This window comes from Octopus sinensis, linkage group LG20, assembly GCF_006345805.1.
Source record: "Octopus sinensis linkage group LG20, ASM634580v1, whole genome shotgun sequence".
Classification (NCBI taxonomy): Eukaryota; Metazoa; Mollusca; class Cephalopoda; order Octopoda; family Octopodidae; genus Octopus; species Octopus sinensis.
In genome coordinates this window covers 31,759,245-31,771,909 of record NC_043016.1, presented here as the reverse complement: position 1 = coordinate 31,771,909, position 12,665 = coordinate 31,759,245, and positions in this window count along the sequence as shown.

Genomic DNA, 12,665 nt, shown 5'->3' with positions numbered 1-12,665 from the left:
GAAAAAAAGAAGACATTTGTTCACTTTCTGGCAGCAGTCGCCAGTCTTATGCTGTATAAAAAGTAAGCTGCTTCTTTTACTACTTATCTCCCCTTAATCTTTATATATAAAAGCGAAGTTGTGTGTCTGTCCCCTACGATTTAGATTCCTAACTACTCCCACATTTTGCGGTGCAGTTTAACCAAAACCGGGTATCTTATAGTCGTGATTCATATCGAGCCCTTCTGGGTATTAGCGCGCGTCTACGATGAGTCTACGATTAAAAAAAAAATTTACCATAATTTTTTCCCATTTTTTAATGGATTTTTTTGCTATTATATAAGAGAAGTATCTCTCTAAAAATGTATTATTAAATCTCAGAACGTAAAAAGCTACAGTAACACCCCCACCTTTGTGGTTAACCATATTGAGATGGCTATTATACTTTACATCTCTAAAAATGCTTATATAGTTATTTCCCTTACAAACCCGAGCAACGCCGGGGCATACTGCTAGTTTTATATATAACTAAACTGAACAATTACCTGTGGAATGCCTCTTCTTCATAGGTCTGCTTGATCAGAGCTGGCTTAACCCTTTAGCATTCAAACTAGTCATATTCAGCTCAGATATTCTACTTGTTTTAAACCAACCAGATTCTACCTTTCACACCTGCACTACAATGTCATTCTAAAAATAAACAATCAAATCATCAAAATCTCAAATCTATGAGATAATGCATGATTAATTTAATTTAAAACATTGAGAACTATTTACATTTGACAGTGAATGATAAGGGATTATACATATAAATATATCCCTTCAGCATTTAAACCAGTCATATCCAGTCCAAATATTCTTGTTCAAACCAACCAGAACCAGTCTATCACACCTACCCTACAATCTACATCATACTAAAACTCAAAGTTTGTCTGTTTGCCTGCTATTTGATAAATATTACAAATAAAATAGTCATTCCCCACTTTAAGAAAAAAAACATCATGTTGAAAATATCAACACTTCAAAGAGTTGTGTCAGCTACCACCATCCATCCTTTTTTCTTACTTTCTATTTTTCTCCCTTAATCATTTTTACAATTTTTGGAGTGCTGTGGACTTGAAAGATAGAAATTCTTCTTATATTATTATTCTTTTATTCTTTTACTTGTTTCAGTCATTTGGCTGCGGCCATGCTGGAGCACCGCCTTTAATCGAGCAACTCGACCCCGGGACTTATTCTTTTGTAAGCCCAGTACTTATTCTATCGGTCTCTTTTGCCGAACCGCTAAGTAACGGGGACATAAACACACCAGCATCGGTTGTCAAGCAATGCTGGGGGGGACAAACACAGACACACAAACACACACACGCATATATATATATACATATATACGACAGGCTTCTTTCAGTTTCCGTCTACCAAATCCACTCACAAGGCTTTGGTCGGCCCGAGGCTATAGTAAAAGACACACACCCAAGGTGCCACGCAGTGGGACTGAACCCGGAACCATGTTGTTGGTAAACAAGCTACCTACCACACAGCCACTCCTGTGCCTATGAGTTATTTTTGAATCACTAGTACCTGATTTTATTTTATTTTTTCTTAAATGGTAAAATTACTATTTTATTTTAAAAATAAAATATTAATCTTTATCATTTTAATCAAAAGGCAGAAAAACAGACAGAGAGATTATCTCTATAGTCGAAGATCAGTTGCAATGGGAAGAGTTGAATCTCATAAGAATGGGAAAACAAACAGCAACAAATGGGTTGTACCTTATAATGAAACTCTTTTAAGAACATTCAAATGCTACTGCAATGTTGAAATTGTTGCCTCAGGGAGGTCAGTTAAGTATGTCATCAAGTACACACTGAAAGGCTACTGTTCAAATAATTAAAAGAATAAAAGAATGAAAGAATCCTGACATTTTCCAACATGCAGCAATCTTAGAACCACTTTATCTGGTGTGTCCCATTTTAAGTCAGTATTTGTGAGATATTTGGTCACTATTTCTAGTGGTGTGAATTACCACATAAATACACCCATGGCTTTGTTACATATGGAATATTCAATAAAACAAGTTTAAGATGGTTTTATTTTTGCTTAAAGTATATCTTGTGTACAGTATATTTTGTATATGTGCATGTGTGGGTGTGTGATAAGAAGTTTACTTCCCAGCCACATGGTTCTGGCTTTAGTCCCACTGCCTGGCACCTTGGACAAGTATCTTCTACTATAGTCCTCAGCCAACCTAAGTCTTGTGAATGGATTTACTAGCTGGAAATTGAAAGAAGCCTGTTATGTATGTGTATGTGTGTGCTTGTTTTTTTTTTTGTTTCTCTCCCTACCACTATTTAGCAACCAGTGTTGGTTTGTTTACATCCCTCTGACTTGGTAGTTTAGCAAAAAAGAGACCAATGGAATAAGTACCAGACATAAGATACGGCATGGCCACAATCTAATGAGTGAAATAAAAGAACTAATCAATCAGTTTTATTGGCTTTGATGCTAAATGGGCCAGCACTTTGAAAATTTATGCAATTAACCAAATTACTCAACAATTGTGTATGCAAAGAATCAGAATAAGATGTGTAATGTAGGGTATCCTTTTACTTAAATCTATAAATTGGTATGACAAATCATTGATTCAAACACAGTAACAGACACCATATTAAACAGAATCAGTTTTACCCTTTTCCCCCAAAATAGGAATAAATTCTAATGAAGGCAATAGCTAAAATACAAGCTAAAATAGTTGATGTAATTACAAAAAAATAATAATAAATGAATAAATAATAATAATAATAATAATAATATAGAATGAGAAAATTGACAGGACCCAATGCAATTGGTTATAACTACTCCTGATCAAAAGATACCAACATACAATCGGTTTGAGAAATGTGACGACGACGACAATGATGATGATGATGATGATGATGGTAATAGTAATAATAATAATAATAATAATAATAAGTTCTTGGTATAAAAGATGGGTACAATAAATATTCTGCTCAATGTCACAGATTTACTTGTCAGTTGTTTGACCGTAACCAGTTGACCGTGTCCCTTAGTGGCTGATGATATGTGCATCTCTGATCATCATGAGCAGAAGTAGTAGGGGAGCATCATAGCCATGTGTTGAAAGGAATTTTTGGAGGTTTGGATAATTCACCTTTGGAAACATGGGTGGTTCGTTCAACATCCTTAATCTTTATTCAGGGACCTTTTGAGCGGGATGATCTACTCGACCAGAAGAAAATTCTAACTAGGCCCCACCTGCAAGACCATGCGCTGTTTATCTTGATATGAGATCACCATGTCGCGCACATTTGGTTGTGATGCATGTGCCTGGTGTACCCTTATCAGATGGGTATACAGGGCTTCTGCTCTCTCACTCAATGATGATGACGATGATGACGATGACGACGACGACGACGACGATGATGACGATGGTGATGATGCTGATGATGATGATGAATTAATTCATTAAAATTACATTGCAATAACGAAAAGAAAGCATTGTCTCCCTGATTAATGTTAATGAAATGTGTTCATGACGCAGGGGAGACAACCTTGTAATTTCAGTGATTTAAAATTACGATTATGCATGAGAGGTAAACATTAACTTGATAATAATAATAATGATCTAAGTTGATCTTTGACAAGCTGAGTAACGACTTCGGATATGTTTTTGGTTTTATTGAACATATTCAGTGAAGCATTGTCTTTTCTAGCAACGAAGTGAAGGTCATCTCTTATTATTAAAGTGTTCCCAATATAATAGTTTAGCAACTGATCTAGACTAAAATATTTTCTGTATCTGAAAATGAAAAACAACTTGGGATCTTTTCTGTTTGAACGGCAGTTTTTTCTAGCGGTGTCATATGAAATTGTCACCCATAATTATGACCCTAGTATCGATCTATTGCATTTCAATCTGTTTTAGGGTTAGGGTTAGAGGTGGAGGGAAGGGTATCTTTTTTTCTTCACAAATGTAAACAAACCCAGTCTGTTACTTAAACGAGGGACGTATTCATACGGCACAGAATGTTTTTTTTTACCCCAATGGACGTCATTGATTGGTTGAAATTGCAGAAATTGAAAAAAACAACAACAAATATCTTACACACTATAGAATTTTCTCAATAAAGCCTAGAGAAAAAGATGTTTTATAAACACATTCTACCGGTATACGAAGTTTAAAATTTTTTAGTTACCTAGAAATTATGTTAAAAACTGCCGTTCAACCCGAAAAGATCCAGCAACTTTTGACTGGAAATCAAATACCATTACAGACAAAAATATATATAGAAAATATTTCTTTTGTGTATTTGGTTTGCAAATTTCATGATGTGAAGTTTCATATTGAAACAGATTTTATTTGTATCTCAGGAGGGTTCTTTCTTCTCTTCTTTAGCACTCCGTCGGTTACGACGATGAGGGTTCCGGTTGATCTGAATCAACGGAACAGCCTGCTCATGAAATTAAGGTGTAAGTGGCTGAGCACTCCACAGACACGTGCACCCTTAACGTAGTTCTCGGGGATATTCAGCGTGACACAGAGAGTGACAAGGCCGGCCCCTTGAAATACAGGTACAACAGAAACAGGAAGTAAGAGTGAGAGGAAGTTGTGGGGAAAGAGTACAGCAGGGATCACCACCATCCCCTGCCGGAGCCTCGTGGAGCTTTAGGTGTTTTCGCTCAATAAACACTCACAACGCCCGGTCTGGGAATCGAAACCGCGATCCTATGAGCGCGAGTCCGCTGCCCTAACCACTGGGCCATTGCGCCTCCACAGGAGGGTTATTACAGGGTAAAGCCCCACCCCTGCCTACAGCGATGAATGACTATGGGGTTGCACCTAGAAAGTATTCCTCAGAAGCACAAGTCTGGGCAGTGTTGTTTATGGAGGACCAGCAGTCACTCATACATACCACCCTCCCCTCTCCATGCCACCAATGTTATCCAAGAGAAAGGCAAAGGCTGATATAGCTTGGCACCAGTAACACTGCAATTCATTTCTATAACTGACTGGAGCAACGTGAAAATAAAGTGTCTTGCTCAAGAACACAACAGACAGCTGGGTCCAGGATTCAAACTCACTACCTCATGATTGTGAGCCCGATGCTCTAACCACTGAGCCATGCGATTATTAGGGTTATTAAGCCAATAACGAACGCATGCATACTCATACACACATACATACTCATGCACGCATATGCATATACACTCTCCCTTTTTCTTTCCCTCTGCTTCACGCTGAGAGTTGCTGAAGCATGGAACAAACTGCCGGCATCAGTTGTTAGTTGTCGGAGCACTGCATCCTTCAAAACTTCCATGCTTCCTGAGATTCGCCAACACTACTCCTGATTTTCTCCCCTCCATACACTCACATGCATGTATCTGACTCATACATTGTTCGCTTTCCAGACATTTCTACATTACTGCATGTACTTTATATGCACTCTCTGACAAGTTGTGGTGCACCTGAGCACTGTATACAATTAATTTCATTATATATTGCCATACAACTAAATAAATATTAAATTGAAGACAAACTGATCTGAAGCTGACCTGAAGGAAAGAAGGCACATAGTACTGAAGAGAGTGTAAATGGTAATGAAAGGACTTTGACAAACACAACTGATTGATTGACTAACCAAATGATGAATAATAACAATAAAAAAGTGAAAGTGAACCAGTGCATGTGTTTATTATTAAGCATGCTGACCCTCCCAAAATACAATAAATACAGAGATGAATGAAAAAGTGCTAATGTAAAAAATGTGTGAAAACTGTCCACTAAAATTAATTCAATAAATGCTGTATGTGCATCATAGGTTCACCAAAACAAAACTTCTGGAGATATTTAAGCAGAGTAACTTAAAAGGATAAATTTTCAAATAGTTGAACCAATAGAACCTTACTCATAAGAGAGCAGCTAAACCTTTTTTTCAATTTGTTGTTTTAACAATTTCCACTCTTCACTAGAATTTACTTCCATTACAGTTCATCAATTTCTTTGTCATATCTGTCTCCACCAACACAATGCTTGTCTCCAGTTCTCTAACATTTCCTCACTTCTGCTTTCTGTTTTCTTCATCATGTGCCCCTTTAACGACAAATCTGCAACAATTCCTGTCTCTCCACCACCTTTGCAATAGAAACACTGACATCGAGTCTGAGAAAATGTATTGCTTTTTCCTCTTTTTGGTTTTCAGCCATGGCCCTAGGGCCATCAACAGAACAGGTACATTTCTTACATGCACACACACACACACACACACACACACAAACAGATAGACAGACAGACAAGTAGACAGATAGATAGACAAACAGATAGATAGATGGATTAAAAGATAGATATACGATGGGCTTCTTTCAATTTCTGCCTACCAATCCATTCACAAGGCTTTGGAGTACACAAGAAGTCATTTGACCAAAGTGTCACACAATGGAAATGAACCCAGAACCATATGATTCGGAAGCCAACTTCTTGACCACAAAAACATGTCTGTGCTCACCATCCGAATGTGGCCGATGCCAGCGCTGCCTTGACTGGCTTCCGTGCCGGTGGCACGTTAAAAGCACCAACCGATCGTGTCCGATGCCAGACTCCCCTGGCACGTAAAAAGCACCCACTACACTCGCAGAGTGGTTGGCGTTAGGAAGGGCATCCAGCCGTAGAAACACTGCCAGATCAGACTGGAGCCTGGTGCAGCTCCTGGCTTCCCAGACTCCGGTCGAACTCTGTAACCCGTGCTAGCGCGGAAAACGGACGTTAAACGATGATGATGATGATGATATATATAAATATTTGTGTGTGTGTATGTATATATATTTATTTGTGCGTGTATATATATATATATATATATATATGTATGCATATGTATGTATACATATACATATATATGTGTGTGTACCTATATATATATATATATATATGTATGTATGTGTATATGTGTGTATATGTGTGTGTGTGTGTATGTGTGTGCATATGGCTTTGTGTTTGTCCCTCATCACTGCTTAACATCCAGTGTTGGCTTGATTATGTCCCTGTAACTTAGCAGTTTGGCAAAAAGCGAATGATAGAATGAGTACCAAACATGATAAAAAGAAATTTGAAAGCGAGTACTAGTGGGGGCTAGTGTTTTTTTTTTTTTGACTAAACCCTTCGAGGCAGTACCCCAGCATCGCTGCAATCTGCAATCCAGTGACTGAAAAAAATAAATGATAAGAGGTATAAACCACTTCCATAGATAATTCCAGTAGTAATTTCTTATACAGGCACGAGGACACAGTCAATTGAATCTATTTCTTTACTACCCTCAAGGGGCTAAACATAGAGGGGACAAACAAGGACAGACAAACGGATTGAGTCAATTATATCGACCCCAGGGCGTAACTGGTACTTAATTTATCGACCCCGAAAGGATGAAAGGTGAAGTGGGCCTCGGCGGAATTTGAACTCAGAACGTAGCGGCAGACGAAATACGGCTACGCATTTCGCCCGGCATGCTAACGTTGCAGCCAACTCGCCGTCAATTGAATCGAACCCTATAACATGTTTAGTGCTTATTTTCTCAATCACACAAAGTATGAAAGACCAACTGACATACACACAGCAAGCAGGATTTCAACTGAGTTTTTAAAGGGACATAACTAAAGACAAGACATTTCATCCCTCTAGCAACAGATTCAGTTATTATTGCCCTAAATTATTCTAATAAAGAAAGCAATAAGTATGAAAGGAATCTCAGCTATGGATAGTCTGTAATGGTGATAGCTTTCATTCCAAAATTTAATATGATACTACTGTCTGACACACAAGTACCTCCTGTACTTTCTTTTTCTAAGTGCACAATGTTAGTCAAATTGCCTACTAGAATTTCAAATGTACTACACTTGTCTCTGCTCACACAAGTGTATTAGTGGAATAGCAGGATTATTAAGAGCCTTTAATTTGACTGTAATACCATGGGAGAATATACTGATAATACAAAATTTCATCACTTGTTCTTTTATTTTTCATTTTTTTTCTTTCTGTTTTTTTTTATTATTTTACTCTTGTTTATAACTGCATTCAGTAGAGGAGGATTAACAGAAGCTTATCAAAGATCAATGATATGTGTATATATTACACACACATATACATATACACAGAGACGCACACTTATGTATGTATATGTGTACATACAACTATATGTATATATATATATACATATATATATGTATCTATATATATATATACATATATATATGTATATATATATATATACATATATACATATATGTATATATATATATATACATATATATATGTATCTATATGTGTATGTATATGCATATATATATATATGCCTATTTTTATATATGTATGTATATATATATATATATATGAATGTGTGTGTGCATATATATGTATGTTTGTGTATGTAGATACATGTATGTATGTATGTATGTATGTATCTATACATGTTTTGTGACTCATTTCTTGGTCTCAGCTTCAGAAAGTAGCAAATACAAATACATCAACCAAAAGCTTACTGGGATTAATGTTTTCCTTTTCTTGGTTGATTCTTCTTCATCTTAATACATTTTTGTACTATATAAATGTTTAAATATGTTGCTACCCTACCACTGCCATTGCTGCCATCACCACCACCATCACCACCACCATCATCGCCACTGCTGCTGCAGTTTCCACCACCACCACCACCATCACCATCATTATTACCATCCTGATAACATATTTTACTTTGTTATTGCCATACAATATTTTTTCCCTCCATTGCCATTCTGTTGTTGTAAATCTGCTCTGTTGGATGAAGTCTCAGTTAGCTGTTGATGGATTATCTATTCTGTTGCTACACCTACCAATCCATGTTGACCAAATGTACATTGGAGAGTGTATTTCCATTCCATGGTCAGATGATTAGGCCAGTCATTGACACCTTAGTGGAATCTGAATTCCAAATGAAAAAGAGCCAGAACAGATACTACAAGATGTTTTGTCAATCCTTCTAGCCTTTCCTCCAGTCCGCTAACCTGGACTGGTATTGGTATTTACTGTCCCTGAAAAGGATGAAAAGTAAAGCTGTCCTTAGTTGGATTTGAACTCAGAGTACAGGAATTCTGTTCAGTACTTCAACAACTCCGTTCATTGTCTTATTAAGCAATTTAGCTTCTGAATATTCCAAGATGAAACTTGTCTTGAAATTTTTTTCACTCTCAGTCCTTTCAACTCTTGTTGTATAAAGTCTATTTTCAGTTTGATTTAATGGTTTTTGCTAATATTCCTATTAGTTTATTATATTCTTAGATGCAAGTTCCATCAAGAATGGCTTTTCGTTTCATTTTACTATTGTGGCTGACAAACTTAGTGGTGTGATGCAAAGGAGAGTATGTTCTCATCAAAAGTGCATTTTCTATCTAGGAAAACTTTATTTTATGCACTTACATATATATGTCATTATACTGGCAGCAACACTGTAGTTGGAAGCAGGATAATAATCTAATTCTACACTTTATCACATTCAAGAATATAAGCATGTTTTTAAGCACAACACATGCAGAATCAAAAAGAAACACCACCTTTCACCAGCACACCAGTGCACTCTTTTCCTAGCATGAAGCTCGTTATCTCGGACATGTGCACTGGAACTGTGAAGCACACAATTCTATACAAGGATTTTTGCATTTTTTTTCATAAACTAGGGGATGGCTACTGACATTAAGCTTAAGGATTATATAATGTACAAGGATAAAGAAAAAATTAAAGAAAAAAAAACTCATTATATTGAATGTTATCGATGAAATCGAGTGGAAATAGGGGGTGCTGCAGTTGTGCAGTTCCTACACATGAGCTGCTACTGATTACAATACATGTCTTCCTGTCACTAACAACAATATCTAGCCTCTTGTGTTCTGTTCTTTTGGTTTGTATAGGAAAGTCCTACAACAATCAAGCTTCATCATTTTCAAAGGCTTGCCCTTTCTATTCCCACAAAATGATTACAGCTTTGTGAGTATGTGTGTATGTGTGCGTCTGCATGCATGCAGAATGAAATTTCTTGTAAAAATTCTAGTGATTTATTGCAGCAATTTTTCCATGTCCATACTTCTTTTATATTAATTCTGAGCAAACTGTGGGACATTCTGATGCAACATGAACTATGATCACATCTGAATCACCACGCATTCTACATTTCAGTGAACACTCCTACTGATCTATCATCCACTTGGATGTGTGGCCAAGTGGTTAGGATGTTGTGTTCATGATTGTGAGATCGTAGTTTTAATTCCCAAACTGGGCAGCATGTTGTGTTCTTTGAGCAAAACACTTCATAATAATAATAATAATACTAATAATGAAATTATTGTATGCAGTGCTCAGGTGCACCACAACTTGTCAGAAAGTGCATATAAAGTACATGCAGTGATGTAGAAATGTCTGGAAAGCGAACAATGTATGAGTCAGATGCATGCTTGTGTGTGTATGGAGGGGAGAAAATCAAGTGTAGTGTTGGCGAATCTCAGGAAGCATGGAAGTTTTGAAGGATGCAGTGCTCCGACAACTAACAACTGATGCCGGCAGTTTGTTCCATGCTTCAGCAACTCTCAGCATGAAAAAATGTTTCCTGAAGTCATGGGAGCTGTGCTGTTTTCTTACTTTGTAAATATGTCCACGGGTGTTAGATGGGTGGAGTTTGAAAAGGTGCTCAGAGTTATTGTTTGTACGATGGTTGATAATTTTATGGGTGTCTGCCAAGTCAGCTGCCAGACGTCGGAGTTTCAATGTGTCCATGCCCAGGGAAGTAAGGTGTTCAGGATATGGCAAATGCCTGATGGAGGGTATTCTTTTGGTTGCATGTCGCTGAACAGCTTCCAGACGATTGATATCCTGGGCAAGATAGGGGTTCCAGACTGGTGATGCAAATTCCAGGTGAGGTCTTACCATAGCTATATAAAGCTGCAGATAGATAGCCGGAGAGTGGCTCACAAAGGATTTGGTGAGTGATGCCAAGACACCCTCAGCCTTCTTGACAATTTTAGCGATGTGTTTTGTCCAACGCAAATCACTGTCGACAATAACACCCAGGTCACGTTCACATGAAGACTTTTTGAGACTAGTGTTGTGGAGGGAGTAGGTGGACGCTGGGTTTCTCCTCCCAAAATGCATGGTGGTACATTCGTCCACAGCCAGCTTGAGTTGCCAGTCCATGATCCACTGCTGCATTGTGTCCAGGTCTGCTTGCAATAGAGATCTATAGTGTACAGGATTTCACCTCTTTATTTCGAGGTGCAGCTTGATGTCATCTACATATTTCAGCACTGTGGCATTCTTTAAGTTGGCATCTATGTCATTAACATATGCAACAAATAAAAGGGGGCCAAGAACAGATCCCTGTGGTACACCAGATGTCATCTCATAGGGCGAAGAGTGATATTCCAGTCCTCTCAGCTGTAAAGGGCTAACCTTGTGACAGACTGTTGTACAAGAGCGAGGTGGTGACTTTACTTTAGTTACAGCTAGTGTTTTTTTATTGATTTTATTTTATTATTGTTTAATTGAATTAGAAAATTTTGCTAAATTTATAATCTTTATTTCTATCCTAAATACAGTTATATCAGGAGTTTGTGCTATCTATCAACATGATATAAAGAAAATTATTGCATAATCTATTTTAAGTTACGGAGATGTACTTGCATAGCAAGTGACCTGATCTGAGATTGTATAAGGAAACAAAAACAATTGCAACAGGGAAGGTGGTTTATAAGCTATTTAAAAATGCACAAAAACTGTTAGATTCACTTCAACTTTTAAATTTAATTTGCCAAAATATTATCATTGCTTTAAGACCGTAACCTGTTCACTGACAAAATTCCATGCTGCATTTCCGATGTGAATCTAACAGTTTTGTGTGTTTTTAAATGGCTTATAAACACCTTCCATGCTGCAATTGTTTTAAGTTAGTTAGGGGTGATTAACTTTTCTGTTATAGGCATAAGGCCTGAAATTTTGGGGGAGGGGGCAGTCGATTAGATCAACTCCAGTATGCAACTGGTACTTAATTTATCAACCTCAAAAGGACGAAAAGCAAAGTCAACCTTGGTGGAATTTGAACTCAGAATGTAGTGGCAGATGAAATACCGGTAAGCATTTTGCTCAGCATGCTAATGATTCTGCCAGCTTGCCACCTTAGTTAGGGGTAATAATGATATCATTTGGAATTAGAATGCCTATATTAGCTTTATTTCATTTATGTAAAAAAAATTTTTAAATGCACCCTTTTTTTAAAGCCTAGCCAGGCTCATGGGCCAGGTTTCCCGGTTTCTATGGCGTATGTGTTCCCCAGCTGGACGGGATGCCAGTCCATCGCAGTGTTACTCATTTTTGTCAGCTGAGTGGACTGGAGCAATGTAAAATGAAATGTTTTGCTCAAGAACACAATGTGTCGCCCGCTCCAGGAATCGAAACCACAATCTTACGATCATAATACTGACACCCTAACCATTAAGCCACGTGCCTCCATATTTCATTTATATACTCATGCTATATTTAAAGCTTTTTTTAAAAAATTTATGTGGTGGGGTATATTATTCCAATTGGAGGTCTTGCAAGTTACATTTTGCATTTAGTGATGGGAAGGAGGAATATATCATGATGTGCAACATGAATC